The following is a 20,730-nucleotide window of genomic DNA, read 5'->3' on the forward strand; positions in this document are numbered from 1 at the left end:
GGGTGGTATTTGTATGGTTACAACTTCCACGTTTTTTTCAGCCTGTAGCATTGTTGTGTTTTTTTTCGTTATGTTAATAAAAATTATGTGTTTAATAACAGTGATATTTTTGTAGTTTCCTTTTCGTCCATTCAAACAATTGATGCCGAATTGGCAATTCCCGCAAAACTGAGAGTGAAAGTATTATACGCACACAATTAATAAGCTATTTAAAAGTAGAAAAAAGAGGAAAAGAGGAAATCCCTACTCCCACGGTGATACAGGTATTACCAGTGTTGTCACATGTCGATTAACCGGTGGGGAATTTTCTTCATCGTCACAACCCTAGCGTCACACCCTAGTGTGTGTGCGTACGTTTGCGTCTGTGTATGTGTGTGCTTGCGTGTGTGTGTGTGTGTGTGTGTTTGTGTGTGTTTGTGTGTGTGTGTGTGTGTGTGTGTGTGTGTGTGTGTGTGTGTGTGTGTGTGTGTGTGTGTGAGAATGAGAGGAAGAGAGCTGTCTGAGCAGAGCTCATTAATATTTATGATCCTTCCAAATATGGTCAAAATACAGCTTCTGACCCTTAGGTAATTTTATGGAGCAATAAATGAGCATATAGTATGTTTTTTTTATTTATTTGATTTTTTTCAAGATTTTTTACATTTACCTAAAGCACATGCCTACTATGTAGACATCAGAGCACAGTTTTACTTAATAAATCCATGCAGTATATGGCACCTTTAAAACAAACAAACAAACAAAAAAAAATCTCAAAAATAAAATGTAAGTCATTCATTCATTTTCTTGTTGGCTTAGTCCCTTTATTAATCCGGGGTTAATTACGCAGCGGATGCCCTTCCAGCCGCAACCCATGTCTTGGAAACATCCACACACACATTGATACACTACGGACAATTTAGCCTACCCAATTCATTGGTACTACATGTGTTTGGACTGTGGAGAAAACCGGAGCACCCGCAGGAAACCCACGCGAAGGCAGGGAGAACATGCAAACTCCACACAGAAACGCCAACTGAGCCGAAGTTCGTACCAGCGACCCAGCGACCTTTTTGCTGTGAGGCGACAGCACTACCTACTGCGCCACTGCCTCGCCCCTAAAATGTTGTGTGCAATAGATATAGAATATAAATAATATATTTGCTATATTCTTTGAAAGTTTGCTCTTTTGAACTAAATTGCAAAAAATAAATAAATAAAGAACTTGATGACTTTTTGAGATACACCTATACTGAGTGCTAAAACCATGACAACAAGAGAAGGTGCTATTTTTATGGCATGTGTAATTGGTTATTAATAATTCTCAGCTCAGTGTCTGAAGTAATAATTAGAGCCACTGAGACACATGAGTGACAGCACTAGCACATCAATCTAGTTCACATCTGTTTGCCTTAAATCACCCCAGAGTATCTTGTGTGTGTGAACTGATACTTGTTTATGCAGATCGATCCAAATCAATTATTGATCCAAAACAAAACTTATCCTATAATCCCTATTCTGAAAGATGTTCTTTTAATTGGTCACAATGTGTGAACACCATATTATATTGGCATACTTGAAGATTTTAAAGATGGCAAAGAACAGAATGTTTCAGTGTTACTGATGTTTGTTTTCTTGTTTTGTAATGCATTCAAGTTTGGAAAGATTAAGATACATTGTGCACTGATGGCATTACATTCTACAAATGGTGGCACTGACGTGCGGTGCTCATGTAATATTGAGTTTTATCTCCTAGAAACACAGATTTCATGGTACTCTAGCTTGAGTTTGGATCTATTTGTAAATATATTTGTATTACCAAGAATAGCATCTATAAAAAAATAATAAAAAAGTAGCCAACTTTATGGATTCTATGACATGTGTTATGATAAACAAAAAGCTAAAGCTAGTTAAACAAGTCAGCCAATGGAACTAATATCAATTATTAACAAAAATACAGTAATCTACATTACTCCTTTAATACATATTAGGTACACCTTATTAGTACTGGGTTGGACTCCCTTTTGCCTTTAGAACCGCCTTAATCCTTTGTGGAATAGATTCAACAAAGTACTGGAAGTATTTCTCAAAGATTTTGGTCCATATTGACATGATGGCATCATAGTTGCTGCAGATTTCATCACCTTGGAATTACAAGGTTCTTTGTTCTGAATGATTTTGAGATATTGAGCTTCGAGGTTTTTGCATTCCATAGAAAACAGTATGTGTGGTCATAAAGAGATGGACATGGTCAGCAACAACACTCAGGTAGGCTGTGGCGTTGACACCATGCTCAGTCAGTACTAATGGAGCCAAAATGTGCCAATAGAGTATCCCCCACGCTATTAGACCACCACCACCAGCCTGAACCATTGACACAAGGTATACTTTCATACTTTTTATGTTGTTGATACCAAATTCTGACCCTGCTATCCAAAAATTGCAGCAAAAGTTGAAACTCATCAAACCAGTCAACATTTTTTCAATCTGCTATTGTCAAATTTTGATGAGACTGTGCAAATTGTAGCCTCAGTTTCCTGTTCTTAGCTGACAGACGTGGCAACCGATGTGGTCTTCTGTTGCAGTAGCACATCTGCCTCAAGGTTCGACATGTAGTGCATTCAGAGATGCTCTTCTGAATACCTCGATTGTTACTGTTATTTGAGTTACTGTTGCCTCTCTATCAGCTTGAACCAGTCTTGCCATTCTCCTATGATCTTTGGCATCAACAGGGCATTTGCACCACAGATATGCCGCTCACTGGATATTTTCTCTTTTTTGGACCATTCTCTAAACACTAGAGATAGTTGTGCGAGACAATCCCAGTAGATCAGCATTTTCAGAAATAGTCAGACCAGCCCGTCTGGCACCAACAACCATGCCACATTCAAAGTCACTTATATCACCTTTCTTTCCTATTCTGATACTCAGTTTGAACTGTAGCACATCGTCTTGTCCATGTACACATACTTAAATGCATTGAGTTGCTGCCATGAAATTGGCTAATTCAAAATTTGCATTAATAAGCAGTTGGACAGGTTATTCCACATTTCTGCTAGTGGTTGCTGTTACAAAAGAAAGTTGTAAAACAAAATATCTTCAAACCTGATCACTGTTGCACAATGCTTCAGCTTCAATGTTTCTCAATGGTTTTCACAGCACAGTTTTTGGTTATATATCTAATATAAAATTGTATTTCACTTTGTACAACACTTTCTATCTATTGAACAGCAGCACATCCCCTGACAATTTTCTGTCAATAGCAGGAAATAAAGGTCTCAAATTGTGGCAATTGACTCTGTCTGGAGCCCTGCTGATATTGGTCAAATGTTTGTAGTTAAGAATCTTATTAGGTCACACTTCATTTTAAGATAAAATTCTTGCTATTAAAAAAAATCTCTAAGACCTTTTAGTTCAATAAAATACTAATTTGCTAGTTACTTATTAAGAGTTAAGCTAATAGTTGGATTTAGGCATTGGGTAAGATTAAGGATATAGAATAAGATAATATATAATGACATAATAAACAGCCAATATCTTATGTAATAAGAAAGTACTTTGCCAAAATTTAATAATGTGTTTCTTTTCAAAGGTCATGTATCTGACATGTAAAGCAACCAGTCAAAGTTCAGTCACCTTTTATTCAGCAAGTTGTTTAAGGGTGTCAAATGGTAAATAATAAGACTGGTCCAGCAATTATTAATATTAACAAATTATTAAAATTAGAAGTGCGATTGAACAAAAACTGTCTTGCAGATCTTGTCAGGAAAGCATGGTTGTGTGATCAGTAGTACATCTCATCCAAAGGCCAGGGGATAATCTCGGATAAAAAAACACTCACAAATAATCACGAGTGACACCCACAAAGAAGCCCAGGAAATCCCTATAGCATTGCATTTATGAACAGATGTTTTAACTGCTTTCATTGATTTAACATGATTAATAAGCAAATGACCATGCAATCATCTTACTTAAGGATTATTTTAAATAATAATTGAGGGGGCTAATAATTCAACTGTATTGCGATTATTAATACAATTTCACTAGTTGGCTTGAATTCGAAAAAAATAATAATCTTGAATTTAGATTGATTGGGGTGATTTTGTAAGGATGTGAATCACATATAAAAATAAAAAAACAAATTGCAAGCAAGAATGATTACAATAAAGCAAAGAAAAAAAAAGTAATCTGTAAAATAAAACTGTATGGTCTTCATTGTAGTAAGTCAGTCAATCTATTTATGATTGCTTCAAATGCCTTTAAAACACATGAAAGTTATATAGTTTAACTCTGTTATGATTATACTTTGCATTGACTCCACAATTCTCATGTATTCTCAACTGTTGTGGTGATCAACTATAATCTCAACTTTAAATTGCGTATCCTGTGATGTGACCATTGCAGACACACACACACACACATTGTGATATTGATGCTGAAACGATATGTTGTGCAACACCATCAATGATTCTGGAACAAATCAGTATATTAGATACTGTTTTTTTTGTAGGATCATGTCACTGAAGACTGCAACTAATGCTGAAAATTCAGCTGTCATTGGTAAGTAATGTTCATTTTACAATATAAAAGTTAAATTAAATCACAATATTTCATAATATCACTGTTTTACTGTACTTTTGATAAGGATCAGTCAGTCAGCCAGTCTTTATTCATTTCCTGAAGGCAATTCGGTTACAGCATACAAGCCTGTCACACATAATACACAAAAGCACATTGTACAATACAAATTCGACCCTAAATTTAAAAACTTTACAACTAAGGGGATGAATAAAAGTTTAAATCGATTTGTTTTACTTATTGGAGAATGAAACTAAAGTATTAAACGTTTATGTAAACTTGTGACCCTACAGTATTTAAGAAAAATAAAATATAGTGTGTTGTTTGTTGCTTTGTTGCTTTGTTGTTTGTGAAACGGGTAATGAACCAAAGTTAATACAGTATTATGATTGGCAGAGGTATAACAATATGAAAAGGCTAACAATGTCCCTAATAAAAGCTAACATTACAGAATAGCAGATCAACAAACAAAATTAAAAATGATGTGCAGGAAGATGTACATTTTGAATGAGATGAATCGCAGTCCATCCAGCGACTATAATTATTAAATAAAAGATTACATTTAGCAGTAAGCAAAAACAGGAGCAATTTAATGTGTCAAATTGTTTGTATAGTGCCTTTATCATAATAATATAATTATGTCATGAATGTGTGCACAACCATGCAAACACTGAACAGTTTTCAATGGGAATGAATATCTTTTACACCTTGTTGTTATAATAACTTGTTAACTAGAAGCCCCCAAAGGGACCGTAATTATATCATTGAACTGCAGATGCAGTTGTTCTATAAGCATTTGTGTTTGTGTGTGCCCTCAAAGTCAAAGATTTATCTGACCTCACTTATATTCAATTACAGCTCAGTCATAAGAAATACTTGGCATTGAGTCTGTTCCACAAGTCCCCTATGAAGCTCAGTCAGCTGGACAATGTTTATATAGAGCACATTGGTTTTCTTCAGTAAGTAAAAACCTATTCATTTCTCTGAAAAGAAATATGCTAAAGTATAAGCATTACAGACATGAGCTTCGAAACTCAAATATTTAACTTTTTTTATTTTTATTTTTTATTAAAAAAAATTTTGATTGCTAAATTAAAGAACTAAGATTAGTTAATTGAGGGATGTGATCCAACATTTTACATTTTTTGAAATTATACCTTATACTTGTGTTTGTTTTATATTCATTTATTCATTCATTTTCCTTTAGCCTAGGGTCCCTTGTTTATTAGGGGTCGCCACAGCGGAATGAACCTCCAACTATTCCAGCATATGTTTTTCGCAGCCATTGCCCCAACCCAGTACACTCATACATTATGATCAATTTATCATCCTAATAACTTTTAGCACATGTCTTTGAACTGTGGGGGACACTGAAGCACCCCCAAAAAAAAACTCACATAAACATGGGGAGAACAAGCAAACACTGCAAAGAAACGCCAACTGGCCAACCCAGAACTCAAACCACACTGTAAAAAAATGCAGGGTTCCACACAATTCATTAATGTTGTCCCAACACAAATTGTTTAACTTAACACTTTTACAAATTTATGTGTTGGAAATTAAAAAAAATAAAATAAAAAAATGGTTGTCCCAATGAAATGTGAAGAATTGTGTTGTTTCAGCCCATTTTAATTAAGTCTGAACAAGTTAAAAAAAATAAAAAAATAAAAATTTTGAGTGCAGTGACAAACTTGCTGAAGGGCGACAGTACTAACCACTGTTGCACTGTGCCTGTTTGCTTTATATATAGACATAAAAATATTCAAATAATAAACATATTGATACATTTGGAAAAAGATGTTAGAGTTGCATATCCAAACACAGGAGCAAACAGCAATATCTAAGGTTATTCACAACAAAACCCACAATCAACAAAACATCCGCCCAAGGTCAAAGCACAGACATCTAACACAGAGAACATGGAAACATATTTAATAATGGCTTAAGAGCAAATCAAGACTTTGCAGTGCGCGTATATAGTCTGTATAATGTGAATCAGCTGTGAATTGGTGCACATAGTTCTGGGAAATAAAGTCAGTATAAAAATAAAAAAGAACAGAGTGAAGTAGAGCAGTAAAGCAGAGCTTTAAAGTTGCAATGAATAAGAAGTTAAAATTGTGCTTTTTTTTTTACTCTATCATGACTATACATGCAATTAAAACTGTTTTTAAAATGAGAAATAATGGAAGGTGGTGGATGATTTTGATTGGGTCGTTGGAAGTTGGTGTTACTAACAAAATTGAGGAAATTTTGATTGCCACCTAGCCCTGCCCTCACTGTTGGCACCCACTGCAGAAGGTTTTCAGATGCTCGATGATGATGAGAACGAGGAGCAACATTTTATAGATGGAATCATATAATATTGGTTCAAACCATTGCCTAACATGAAGGCTTGTCAAAAACAGAACATGCACTGATAGCTTCCACTCTAAAGACATTCAATGTGAAGAAAAGTAATTTTAAGCTGGAGGGAAGGTTATGGTTTTTTGATTAAAGATTCTGAGGAAAACATTACTTTTTAAAATAAAATTATAAAGTGCACACATGCGTCATTTATAATAAGCACTTCTATACAATTAAAGTACATTTTGATTTTATACTCCACACAGTGGAGACAAAATGAAAGAAAACCCGTTTTTAAAGCATATTTTATGACTTATATTCCGAAGCACAATATAAATAACTTTATATTAGATACTTGAAAATTTTATGTATTAAAATTTCAATAAAAAAAAACACTTTTAAATGCCTCTGTTATCTGTTTATCTGGAACCTGGTGGTAATTTGCTTGAGCATTAGACCAAACTAATAAAGAGGTCGTCATTGAAGAAAGACAAATAATCAAAAAGGAAAGATAATGCAGAGAAGCTTAATGGTCAACACTGATCATCAATTCAGTGCCGAATAGATTAAGGATCAGTATCTCGACGTGCAGTGTTTCCATGATCAAGAGAGATAGCACTGAAAGCCCAGAAGTGACAAAACCTCCATCAGCAGAAAGTATCAAAAGTATTGGCTAAACTTGTGTTGTGTGGGCAGATAACTGGTCTAAAGTTAACTTTGGTGATGAAAGCAAACTTTATTTATTTAAGTCTAATGAGATACATTATGTTTACATAGACACCAAAAATCCAATTTTAATATAATTAAGACAATACTCTGACAAAGAGTCTACCATGTAAACAGGGAATTTTAATTAATTTTATCCAATTAATGTCATAAACTAAACAGAAATCAGATAAAGACATGTGGAGTATGTCGATTTTAGTCGCATTATTGAAATGCAGTACAGACATGTAAATACCTTAATCAAACTCATGAACTCTTTTCGCCGCATTTTGTGATGGGATAGTCTAAACCAGGGGTGTCAGAACTCGGTCGAGGAGGGCTGGTGTTCTAGTTTAGCTTAACTTACTTCGGCACACCTGACATCTAGTAAGAGTTTGATTAGCTGGTTCAGGTGTGTTTGATTAGGGTTGAAGCTAAACTCTCCAGGACATCGACCCTCCAGGACTGAGTTTGGACACCCCTGGTCTAAACACACATGGCTGTTTGACACTATTCTCTGCACCTTTCAAGTCAGTGAAGGAGCATAGACACCTGCATTGCAAAATGCATGCATGTTGTATTAAATTCCATTAAAACTCTTCCAGCAGTTCATACTTGCATCCAATATCTTGTTTGTCATGTGGGCATGAATGAAATGTTCCTGATCAGTCAAACTGTAGTTAAAGTTGACAAATTAAAAATGAAACACCCCAAATTGTATGAAACTCTGGAGGAAACGTGAATTGTGTGGTGACACAATGACGTTAATCAAATTATATACTATAATATGTAAATCAGGACAATAAAAGGAACATTATTGTCCTTTTTCCAATATTATTGTCTTATTCATATGAAATCAAGTAATTCACTTACTGATGTCCATGTAAAAGTAGTCACTGTTTATCTGTATATCAAATTGGGAAAAGCCTGAACCCAAAGTGCACAGGAGGTGAAGTGTCATGGTTTGGTGACTGAAGTCAGGGGCTGGGCAACACGTCCATTGCATTATTTATGACCATTATAATTGTAACCTACTTACAATAATCATTTCTGTTTTGTAATTGTAATCACTGTCTTTGACAAAAAAATTTTTTTTTCAACATTGTGAAATGTATGTCATTAGAGCTGTGTATGGCTGCTCTTAATCTTTAAAACAAATGCTATGGTGCAGGTTGACATTGCCAGAAGTTTCTGTTTCTTTTTGCATTGCCAGCTGACCGCTTACCTCCATGTGGACTGCGTTTAAGTAGCTCGTCACATTGGTTGCCAGACATAACGTTAACGTTTGATGAAACAGGCATGAGAGAAGTTGACTGCGACAATAGGGTTTGAGTCCAGTGAAGAACGGTTCCAGAAAGCAATCAGAAATCAACAAAAACACAAGGCAAAAAGTAAAGTAAACAAAAGAGTGAGAACGGGGTAAGATCTGAAAACGTGGCAAAAAATCAGGTGACCGTGAGGGCTTTTCTTTTCCTGGATTACTTTTAAAAAATATATAAGTTGGATTTATGAAAGGGGGTGGGTCAAGGGATTGATCGGTTGTTCGGTCAGTCTTTCAGTCGACAGAGGCCACTAATGGATTTACAACAGCAGGCGCGATTAACACTTGTGAGAGAAATTTGAGATCTGAAAAAATGTATGTTGCAACCTCTTTGATGTTAGTCTAGGGTAAAAGGAACAACATTTAAGATGTGGCAATTTATTAATTGATGGTGGAAGCAAAAGACATGGTGAAAAGTGATTTAATGTACAAAAGTGAAAACTATACAAATGTCCAAATGTTTGTATACAAAAATAAAATATTTACAATAATGAAAAAAAAATTAACAAAGTAGCCAATTCAAAAAGAAAGCATCAAACAAATTCAGGGTGATTAAAAAAATATTGCAACTTTCAAAATCTGTATTTAATAAAAAAACATGAGTAATTAATCTATGTGAAGAGTACTTAACAACATTTTTCAAAACTTCAGAGCTTCCCTTTATCGACGACAGAAAGAGCTTGGCTCTCATTTTCTTCTTTGCAGAGTTTTATATTTTTAAAGTTGTGGTATTCTTTTTGAGTCACCCTGTATAACAAAACAATTTTCACTGTAGAATAACCCCTTACCTTGCTAGAAAGCACATTTAAAGAAAAGAAAGGTCTTCAGTGCCGTGCGCCTTATTCTTCCCTATTCTCAACTGCCAGTTGTAAAAAAACAAAAATTGGTGTTCACCTCTTACCTGGTGTCTCTAACAGTAAATTAACTGTGCTTTTGCAAGATGGAAGTCGTACAACATCTTGCCTATCCACCTTACTCTCTAAGAAAAGAGTGAACTTAATGAGCGGCAGCTTTGGAAAGAGTTGGGCCATCAAAGTAACAAACAAATAATAAATAAAATGGGGGCTCAATAGTGCAAAAGAATTTTACCCAAAATTAAAGTTAAACAAATCATTAAAAATCAAAACCAAGTCAGCCAAAAATACAAAAACAAGATCAAAGAAAAGTGCGCTCTCCTCCGCTCTTCCTGCCATCCCTTTTATATGGCCACGCCACATCACTCAATGATGACAGACCAGTCTCCTGACTGTTAAGCTGTCAGCGTAGAAAAAATGACAGGCTCGGAGAGAGAGGGAGAGAGAAAGCAAGAACTGGAGGAAAAATACAACCAATAAACGTCTACACAGTGTACACAGCAGCCTCTGGTGGTTTTTTTTGAAAACAAAAACTGCAAAAAAAAAAAAAAAACTCCTGGGACTTTATTTTGCGCTCTCCAAATATCTATATAGGGGTACATATTAATAATGAGCCTGGGCATGGGACAAATAGTTTATGAAAAGCATCAAGTAACAAACATGTATTGCTGTCAAACTAACTTTAAAATGTTGTGACTCATCTCAGACATGGTCTGTTTGGTTTATGACTATCTTCAATGATTTTTTTTTTAATGCTTTGAAATAAAATGAATAAGAAACATCTTTCCGGAACCACGACATCTCAAAATGTAGGCGTCTGCTGTTACGCTTTATTAAAGAGAGGAAAACATTCCCTTCTGCTACTGGAGGGAACTGCTTTTTTGTGTTTTATATTTAGATGCTAATGGGCTTAAACCAACTGAGATGCACAAGTCTCTTAGATCTCACATGAATCCTTGCTGTAGAATGAATTTACTGTACGAAACAACACAATGTCTTAATAAACAGCCTCACAGTATATAAAAAAGCAGCTAAGCAAATTCTCCGGCAGATTTACGGCTACTGAATCAACCTTACACGCCTCTCACCTCCACACTTATGTTTGTGCAATCCCGGGATGGTGCCGAGTCTGCCGACAGCAAATGCATTGAGACTTTAACCTTTCAAGACAGTGTTAGTGGATACATGACAGCTTCATTTCTCACTACAGTTGTTTGTAAATGTTTTTGTGCGAGCCTTTCAATCCCAAGACCATTGCCACAGTCGCAGCTGAGTTGATCTGCCATTCTATATTTAAACGCTTATCATTTCAGACTTGAGGGTAGACGACTGCTTTGTTTAATTGGCTCTGCTTTCAGAACAAGTACAACTGGCTTGATTTATTGTCAATTGTTGAGTGCTCAGAGGGAGGAAAGGCCCTTGGAAAAATATAGCTCTGTAATAAAATATCACCTCTATAGGGCAGTGCTCTGGTAGCAGGAGTTTCATAAAGAGGTCATGCATTAGACAATGAATGCATTCATGAGGAGAGCAGAAATCTTTGGCTTTTCTCCAACTGGAGCAATTTTGATTAATTTTGCATAATCTGAATTAGATAACATGCATGTCAGATTGACTCCTTTTCACTGGATTCCTCCATTATGCTTTAATGAATAATCATGTCGTAGTTATGCGATTATTGAATAAATCACACGGTTGAATCGACTACATATCGAGATCTTACTGTAGTTGCAGTTTCCTTTGTTGGCTGCTCTTTTTCAGAAGTTTCTGAAGAGTATACATGTTTTTAATTATGCATCGTCTATATGTTCATACATTTTTGATTGGATTTCACATCAGCCTCATGTTTTTGTTGTGTGCCTGTGAAGTAGGGTTCCAAAAAAGCTAAATGTACATTTTAATATGTAAACAGCTTGTAATGAAATTTAAAAAATTAAACCTTTGCTAGCTTCCTAGGTTGTTTTTGCTAAATATAGGTGTTTCTGAATTCTACATGAAGCCCCTTTTAAATATTACATTGTTGTTTATATCACAGTTATGCCTTCTTTTATTTGGTTAATTGTTATCAAAGCAGAACAGCCTGGCAAGATGCAAGCGAGAGGCAGATCTATGTGCAGTTAGGGCTGTGCGATTTGGGTAAAATATCTAATTGTGATTTTTCTGACAGATATTGCGATTTTTAAGTTTATAGTCTAGATTCAGCTCAATAATATGTATCGTAGCTTCTTACTGCACTGAGTGTTGGCTAAAAAAAGAAACTGAAAACATATTAACTTACTCCAACATTTACTAGATTAGGCAATACTAGCAGTTGACTTTTTTCAAGACACGCCTAATATGGCTGCCTGGTTCTGGTTGTTGTATTTGCTTGTATTTTTCTCGAGATGTGGCTATTCTTTGACCGCTATTACAAATCACCTGTTTTTGTTTGGTGTCTGTGACTTTGAAACCACAACATTCCCATTACCGGCGTGTGGTTTTTCTTTATTAATTGGTCTGTTAATGCTTCTGAAGCAGCAGATGCTATCATCCCACTTTTCCGTGCTTTCTTCTTTCTTTGTTTTTTTTTTTTTTTTGTGTGGGTGCTCTACTTAGTCCAGTTGCACAATTCTGCTACACAGCAAAATATGGGGACCCAAAACAACTCTATGGGTGTTAATTTTAACCCTTTGAAAGTGTCTCATGGGGTCCACTCAAAACAGAGTTAAATAAACACTTTCAAAAGGGTTGGCACATTGACACCGAAGTAAGGGTTAATTTTAACTCTGGGCAGAGTTAAAATATGTAACTATATTTAACACCGCCTGGTGTAATATATTGTTATTTTATTCAACTCTCTTAAGTGTAAATATGGTAAAAAGGTCAAATAGACTGTAAATTACAAAATAAAAGACATTTTATTTGAAAACATTCACAACTTCAACAATTCATTCAGTTTTTAAAATGCAACAATGTCAAATATGCTTTAAATGTTTTATTAGTACAGACAGTATCAACAAAATATGTATGACCAGTGCTCAAAAAGGCTGTTTCAGTCCTTTGGTCCAAACTTGATGTTTCATCAGAGCCATTTGAAAGTTCAATATAGCGTCACTCATAGTTTTCTTCTGAACGCATAGTTTTCTTCTGAAATTACATTTTAAACAACTTGGCGTGCAAATCTTTCACTTCTGGTGTTTCCTTGTTCCTCCATATCAAACACAGCAGTTTAAATGAAGGTATAAATGCTGTAAACTTGTGTAAAAACAAACTGGAGCTAGGAAATCTCATCAAGCATGTCCTGTGAATGAAGTGCTTCCCAGCCACAGGATGACCTTTTTATCCATGACGATGTACAGTAGCAGCTGCTGATCGCTCGTCTGGTGGTTCCTGATGCACGGATATAAGGTGATGCTCATCTAAGAACTCTTCAAGATTCCAGCATGACTAAGAAAAATGTTTGAAAACAAATTGCAATCAAATTCTATGATATATTTAAAAGAACATTTAAAGTAAATGAAATATTCAAGAAATCTAAACTCACCTTTTGAAAATATTCATGATGATCCACAACTTGACTCTCCCAGCTGGTTGAGGTGACAGGATATGGAAAAGTAGAAAAAACACATATATCACTGTTGGATCTCTAAAAACAATTAGGTTAACCACTATGACTAGAACTGGAAAAACAGGCAGCTGTCTGTCCAGAATCCTGAATTTAACACAACACTTGGAGCAAAATTTAGAGGAGCTTAAAATCTTTTATATCATTTAGTGATGCTGACTTCCCCAAAATATTGGCCACAGTGTAAAAAATATTCATAAACTTACAGTTTTCTGTAAGCGTGGACCTTTCAGGTCCAGTATTGATGCCACCTTTCCTGGAGTCTAGCAGATGTTTCAGGTCCAAACATAATCTAAAATATTAGGATAAGCAGAAGAGGAAAAGTGCAAAGCAGAGCAAAACATTATTTAAGTAACAATTCACCCACAATACAAAACTTATCACCTTCATGTCATTCATTATTCTCTAATGCTCTAATACTCTCTTAGCTTATTGTGAAACAAATACAGAACTTTATCAAACATACCTTCATTATTATCACCACATATGACCAAGAACGTGTGCTTGGTCATTTCACCAACTCTGGAAATACACCATCCGTCTCTAATCAGCCACCGTCACAGGGTCTTGTGTTATTGTATAGAGAACTGTGGCTGTTAAAAAACAACACACTAGTATCTAACACATATGCATAACCTTCAGATAAAAAAGAGAGATAAACATCACAAAGTATACCTCACACTTTTTCAGATATCTTTTGATTCAGATGTTGATTATTGATAATAAATCTACAAATCAAACCTGTATCATCATTAGGCTGCTCAAATATGAATCAGTTGGTTAATTTTACAGACAGGTGGCTGTTTACAACGCACTAAATTGTCTTTAATAAAACGGAAATGTTGTGTACAGTACATGCTAAGTTTAGCCTATAGTTTTAAGCACAATATCATGTGGGAGAAAAAGCTTGACTAAGATGTTCCTGACTACAGAAATAGCCTAACTTACTAACGTCAGACATCCCGAGTTGGGAAAAGTCATTTTCGAGGGATACAGAGTTGATTTGCGGGAGGTAGCGGGAGAGATGAGTACCTGAGGAGCGGTGGGATGAGTTGCGCGCGACGTACCTAAAGAGCGGTGGGGGTGACTTGCGCGCGACGTACCTGAAGAGCTGGGAGGGATGCGGTGGAGAGGGGTGTGCAAAGTGTTTAATGACCGGGCGGGAAACGCGCGATTTCCAGGAGATTATCATTCATTTGCGGGCATATACTTGGGCATCTGGGAGTCTCTGTGCATTTGCGGGATAACGTTAACGTTAGCCCCGCAACTTCCGGGAGACTTCTGTAACGTCAAATGTCTGATAAAGTGCAAACGCGGTCATTTAAAGACATTAATGTTAACATTCCGACTTTAATGGTTGTCAACACTTAATATAATTCAAGCGTAACTGTTACGTTATCACACGAGTCTATGGACTAACTTAACGGTAAGTTATATGGACGGCCACGAATCAACCAGTTTAAAAGGGCCGCGGTGTTTAAAATAACCAAATTAACATACACGAATAACAAACAATCATATGTTTCAGTCAGGAAGCCTTTTACAAGTAAGCATGTTCATTTACTCACCAGATATGTTTTAGAAACTCTCCAGAGCTCATGGAAACCGTCCTGTGTTGCCGTTAGCATCCGGGCAGAGTAGGCTAGTCGCTCCGGGGATTCCCTCGCTAGTTTGCTTCGAATTAAAGGAGAAGTGTCGATTTTATTTTACAGATGGGTAACAACGCACAAAATGGCATTAAGCGTGACAGAAATGTGTTGAACATGTACATTTGATGTTTTATGCACTATGTATGCGTGAGCATATAAAAACATTCTTGAAAAAAAGTCAATAGTACTGCAGTTAAGCTAGATACACAAACGACCATGAATGAACCGCAGAAGTTTAAAATTGTCACTCCATTCTAAAGTTATTAACTTAACAATATGTTTACAACTGTATTTCCTTAAAGAAAGTCAGTAAAATACCAACATTTAGGTAGTTTGACTCACCAGTTGCTGTTCTAAACCTCAGATGGAAAATGGCGTCTGGAAAATTCTTCAGTGACTGGGGCTGCATGAATTCCCGGATGTTGGAAATAACACCACCAAGTGTTGAAAAGATAACTCCTTGATTTCGCACTGAATAAAATCAATTTGAACTCTTATTATATTCATTTATCAAAATCTAACTCTTTAATGTCAACACTTTACTCTGAAATGCTTCAACACCGAGAATTTAACTCTGATGAATTTGCTGTGTAGGGAAGAAAGAATTTATCCTCACTCAATTGGCTAGTTAGACTGTCACACACAGAGGGCAGTCACTCATTTTCTCTGGGTGGGAGAAATTAAATAATGCATCTATATTTTATATCGCAGCTTCTTGCGATTTAGCTAATCGGAACATTTCAAATAGTGACTGCTATTCGATTTTGATTACACAGCCTTATGTGCAGTTAAAACATTTATTATAATTCAACACAAGGTCCATGGTAAAAACTCAGAGACAAAAACATTGAATAGGAACTCAAGGCATGACTATGGCATGACAACAATATACAAATTTAATGTCTGACAACAACTGACTTGAATAGATAGACTTACAAAATAAGTGATAAATAGGCCCACACGGAATCTATGCACGCAAATTTTTTAGCTCATCAATGAGTCTATTTACTTGTAAATGCTCTATTTAAGCATTGTAAATGTGTGTAAATGTATATTTATTTACTTTTTAAATTATTCCAGTAATATCATTGACTAATATGAAAATGTTGATATGAATAATTTACAATACAGTTTGTAAAGTAATATTTCTGTCTTTTAGTAGAAATATTATTTGAGAGACTTGTTTTGTTTTCCAAATAAGTGGATCTAATTGGATTTGCATTATAATCATCAAAATAAAAGTTAAAAAATTGATTATTTTTAGGCAATTAAGTTTTTAGTTATGATACTCCTAAAGTCATTCCACATAAATCTGATGATTTTTTATTTATTTAATTACTTTTTACAAAATTCTGCACAGAAATGGCAAATAAATGTCAGCAGATTCAGTCTGGCCCTAGTGATGAGATAACAAGATAAGAAGAGAGGTGAAGGCACATAGAGTGTGTATTGGAGATTAAATTAACTAACTATTAGGGCGCAAAAGAGCAAGTATTGGGGAACAAAACATGTAATACAAGACGCAGACATTAATGTTAACTTCATTATTTATTATTTTAACTAGAGAGTCAATCATAGTTCTGTTACCTATTGTAATAAGCCCAGAGGTCACCTTTTGGCCTTAAAACTGATTACCATAAGTTGCAGAGGGTTAAAACTATTTGTACACTTCTCTCTATTACTTCAGTGACTATGTTTACATGGACATCAGTAATTGAATTATTTGCCTTAATCTGAATAAGACAGTAATATGATTAAAGTGTTTAACATTAGTTGCTTTCTGAATGTTTCTTTCATGGTCCCTTTTTACATGTTAAAGCACATAATTCAATTAACGTCATTGTGTCACCATGCTATCCACATTTTCTCTGTAGTTTTATGTAATTTCGGGTGTTTCATTTAAAAAAAAAAAAAAAAAACTTTAACAGCAGTTTGGCACTTTCACTTTTATTCAGGAACATTTCATGCATGCCCCCCATGACAAACGAGATATTGGATGTGAGTATAAACTGCTGGAAGAGTGTTGTTTTAAAGGAATTTGATACCACACGCCATGTGAGAAACCTCCGCATTTCATGGTGCAGGTGTCAGTGGTTCTTCACTGACTCAGTAGGTGCAGAGAATAGTGTCAAACAGTCGTGTGTGTATAGATTATTATGTCGCAAAATGTGCAAAAATTCTACATGACAGTATGTTAGTTTGATTAAGGTGTTTACTGCACTTAATGTCTGTACTGCACTTGAATAATGTGACTAAATTCAGCATACTCCACATGTCTTGGATTTCTGTTTAGTTATGAATTTAGTCGGATTAAGGTAATCAAAAATTGCTGTTTACATGGTAAACTCTTAATCAGAGTATTGTCTTCATTGCATTACAATTGGATTATTGGTGTCCATGTAAACGTACTCAATGAGTCTCACTCCAATTTGCCTGATGGTGACTCCCAGCTAGAATAAAGTAGTGAAATTTTCAGCCAATTCGTTTGCAAACTAGTTCTAGGCTTTTGCCCAATAAATGATACATTATGATCAGGGCTTTACATTAACACCCGCCAACCCACAAAATGCGGGTAGTTTCGGCGGTGGCGGGTAAGACAGACACTCCCACAAGCCACTTTGGCTGGTTAAAAATAATTTTCCCAGATAATAATTCTTAAAAGCAGGGTTCGACAATAAGGATGGTACAATATGTATGCACAGGCAATCGAAAAGCAATGAGAGGACAATCACTCGCGCTAACAGCTGAGGTGATGCGCGCGACTGTTTATAACCCGCTCCCGTTTCCTTTTGTGAAGCAACTGTGTCACACAACTGATTCGATTGATTCTCTTTCAAATAGACTGGACAAAAAGGGAGGAACCTGCACCAACAGTCTTGCTGCTTTCAAGAGTTCCAGAGTGGATATATTGTAAGCAGCGCCAGTTGCTTTCGGTTAAACCATTTTTTTAAAAGATAATTAACGGGTCAATCATTAACCATGCAAGTGTGATCATTCTTTCATTATCACACAGTATGTTTTTACCTGCTTTTTTGCATTAATATGGTTTAATTATAATTTTTTTACAATAAGATTGCTGTAATAGGAGAATAACCTCTCATTTATGTGCAGTTAACTGGTGATCTGGGACCTTTAGCCAGGACATATGACTGTGCATATTTTTTGTTAAATAAAAAAGTATAGTATTCAGCTATATTTTGCATGTTTTCACACATTTAAAATGTGTGGCTAAGAAATAATTAACTGTTTATTTATGGTGTGGTCAGAGATAAATTGGGTAAATCCTTCCATTTTGGGCTCTGAAAATTATCAAAACTAATTGTAATATATGAAACCCTGCCCCATTTCCTCATGATTATTCAGCCAGCTCATACACGACACACAAAATGTCAAATGAGTGGGGAGGCATGTAGAGATAACGCAAACTCTAAATCAAATAATTTTAGCATGTCAAAGTCATATTTATGTAAATAAAATATATTGTCCCAACAATAAAATTGTGGCTAGTGAAAATGGTGAGTGGCTAGAGATGTTGGAAAACTACTAGCCACAGTGGCTGGTGATAAAAAAAAAGTTAATGTTAAGCCCTGATTATTATTATTATTATTATTATTATTATTATTATTATTATTATTATTATTATTATGAATAAATGTATTAATTTATTTAAAAATAACCGACACCAAACCAAACTTCTATTCACTGTCTTTCAAAATGTTTTTTTTTTATATTAAAAACTCACCTCCTCTAGAACCACCTGAACTGCTATGAACAAAACCATGACCTTATCTACTCTATCCCAGCACATCACACAACAACCTCAAAACACTATGCAATTCCAAGTGTGCCTCACACTTTTAAATGGGCTTGACAAACCACCCAGAGAAAACACACTATTTCATCTATCTCTCATTTTAACCAGCATTTGCACCAGTTTTGCACATTTGCACCCTTTTTTTTTTTTTTTTTTTTTTTTACAATCATCTCCTGGAAAGAACTGTGGATTTTAAAACTTGACGAATAACCTGTAGTAACACTCTTCTCTCTGCCTAAAACATTACCCCTAACTCTTTCACTTAATTCTCTAGTTCCTTTGTATAATTTCAGAAATAAAGGTATGCAAGCTGTCACTGGGGTGGTACCTTTTTAAAAGGTACACATTTGTACTTAAGAGTTCCACATTAGTACCTACAAATTTTAAGAGGAACACTTTTGTACTTTTTAGGTACTAATATTGAGGTATTAATATGGACCTTTAAGGTACAAATTTGTACCTTTTTGAAAAGGTACCACCGCAGTGACAGCTTACATACCTTTTATTTCTGAGAGTCTATAAAAATCACTTCTTGTGTGTATTGCCTCTTCTTGTTGAATCACTGAATGCCTCCTCTATTGTTAGTTGCTTTGGACAAAAGCATCTGCTAAATAATTAATGTAATGTTAATATTATTTATCTAAATGGTATACATTTGTCAGAGTTAGTTTAGATGTTGTTTGTGATGTTGTCATTGGTTTATGGTAATGTGTCTAATTTAGTGTAGTTCATAGTGTCCCAACATATAAGATTTTCAGCATTCATTTTTTTGTTTAAACTGAGGTTTTTAGTTTATCTTCACAACATAACTGTTACCATATGCCAAGAAAGTCAAAAACAAATGTATCTAGTTTATTCCACATTTGGAACGGAGACGCTGTGGAATATCTTTTGCATTATGCATGTCAATCTGTAAATATAATTCCCATTATACTGTTGACGTATTCCATTGTTTGAAAATGATTTTTCAAAACTGTAAACAAGTGAGCTGTTTTAATACAAAATGAATGCTGAACTTTTCCTGAACTTTCTTCAAAACAAGATAAACTCTAAAACAAGGCTTTATCTTGAAAATATTTTCTTACCCTTTTAGATCAAATGTTTTTATTTATTTATTTTAAACCTCTAAACCTCTCTTTTAAACGTAAATCTTGAGAGGTTCACATAAAGAAGCAGAGAGCCGTATTACAGGGAATGAAAATACAGCTAATATGTTATATATATATACTACATATGCTAGATAGGCTCTAAAATTAGATGTTACAAAAATGTTACAATTGTATGTATATATGTGTGTATGTATGCATGCATGTATGTATGTATGTGTGTGTGTGTGTGTGTGTGTGTGTGTGTGTGTGTGTGTGTGTGTGTCCAACTAACCAAGACTATATGTCTGCTGTAAAAGTTTCTCTGTTCTAAAGCAGCATCTGAGACATTTCCATGAAAGCCCTACTTCCGCCCTCGCTTCCTCTAACTTGCTTTAATCCAGAATAAATGGTTTCTAGGGGAGAAAAGAGCAGATGCTATCAAGCGTAAAGTTCACCACCTTTAGTGCTTCTCAGAATGTGGGAGTGTGGACCATTACGGTGATAACAAAAGTAAAACGATTCGATTCGAGGCCCAGTTGCCTTCTTATAACTCAGGGAGTTCACTGGAAAGTGTTCGGTAATCTTGTGGCGCTCTAAGGTTATGTTAGGTTGTGTCCATCTGCAATGCTGACTGTGGACCAGATAGAGCTTAATTGAAAAAGACAAGGTAATTTCCAGAATGAAGCACCAGCGCTCTGACATATGTTCCTCTTGTGCTTTGTGCTAGAAATACCAAGGTCATGGCTGTCAGCGAACATGCATACTGATTAAATGTACACTGAAAACACTTTACATCTG

General features: G+C 35.3%; 1 protein-coding gene across 1 annotated transcript in view; it reads left to right on the forward strand.

Annotated features, from left to right (window-relative positions):
• Positions 1-20,730, forward strand: part of lrrtm4l1 (leucine rich repeat transmembrane neuronal 4 like 1) — a 318,547-nt gene that overhangs the window by 71,691 nt on the left and 226,126 nt on the right. The window contains exons 3-4 of the mRNA XM_073913412.1: positions 4,487-4,536; positions 5,413-5,513. The gene's annotated coding sequence lies outside the window, so the exon portion shown is untranslated. The remainder of the gene's footprint in view (positions 1-4,486; positions 4,537-5,412; positions 5,514-20,730) is intronic.

Source organism: Danio rerio, chromosome 10 (genome assembly GCF_049306965.1).
Source record: "Danio rerio strain Tuebingen ecotype United States chromosome 10, GRCz12tu, whole genome shotgun sequence".
Classification (NCBI taxonomy): Eukaryota; Metazoa; Chordata; class Actinopteri; order Cypriniformes; family Danionidae; genus Danio; species Danio rerio.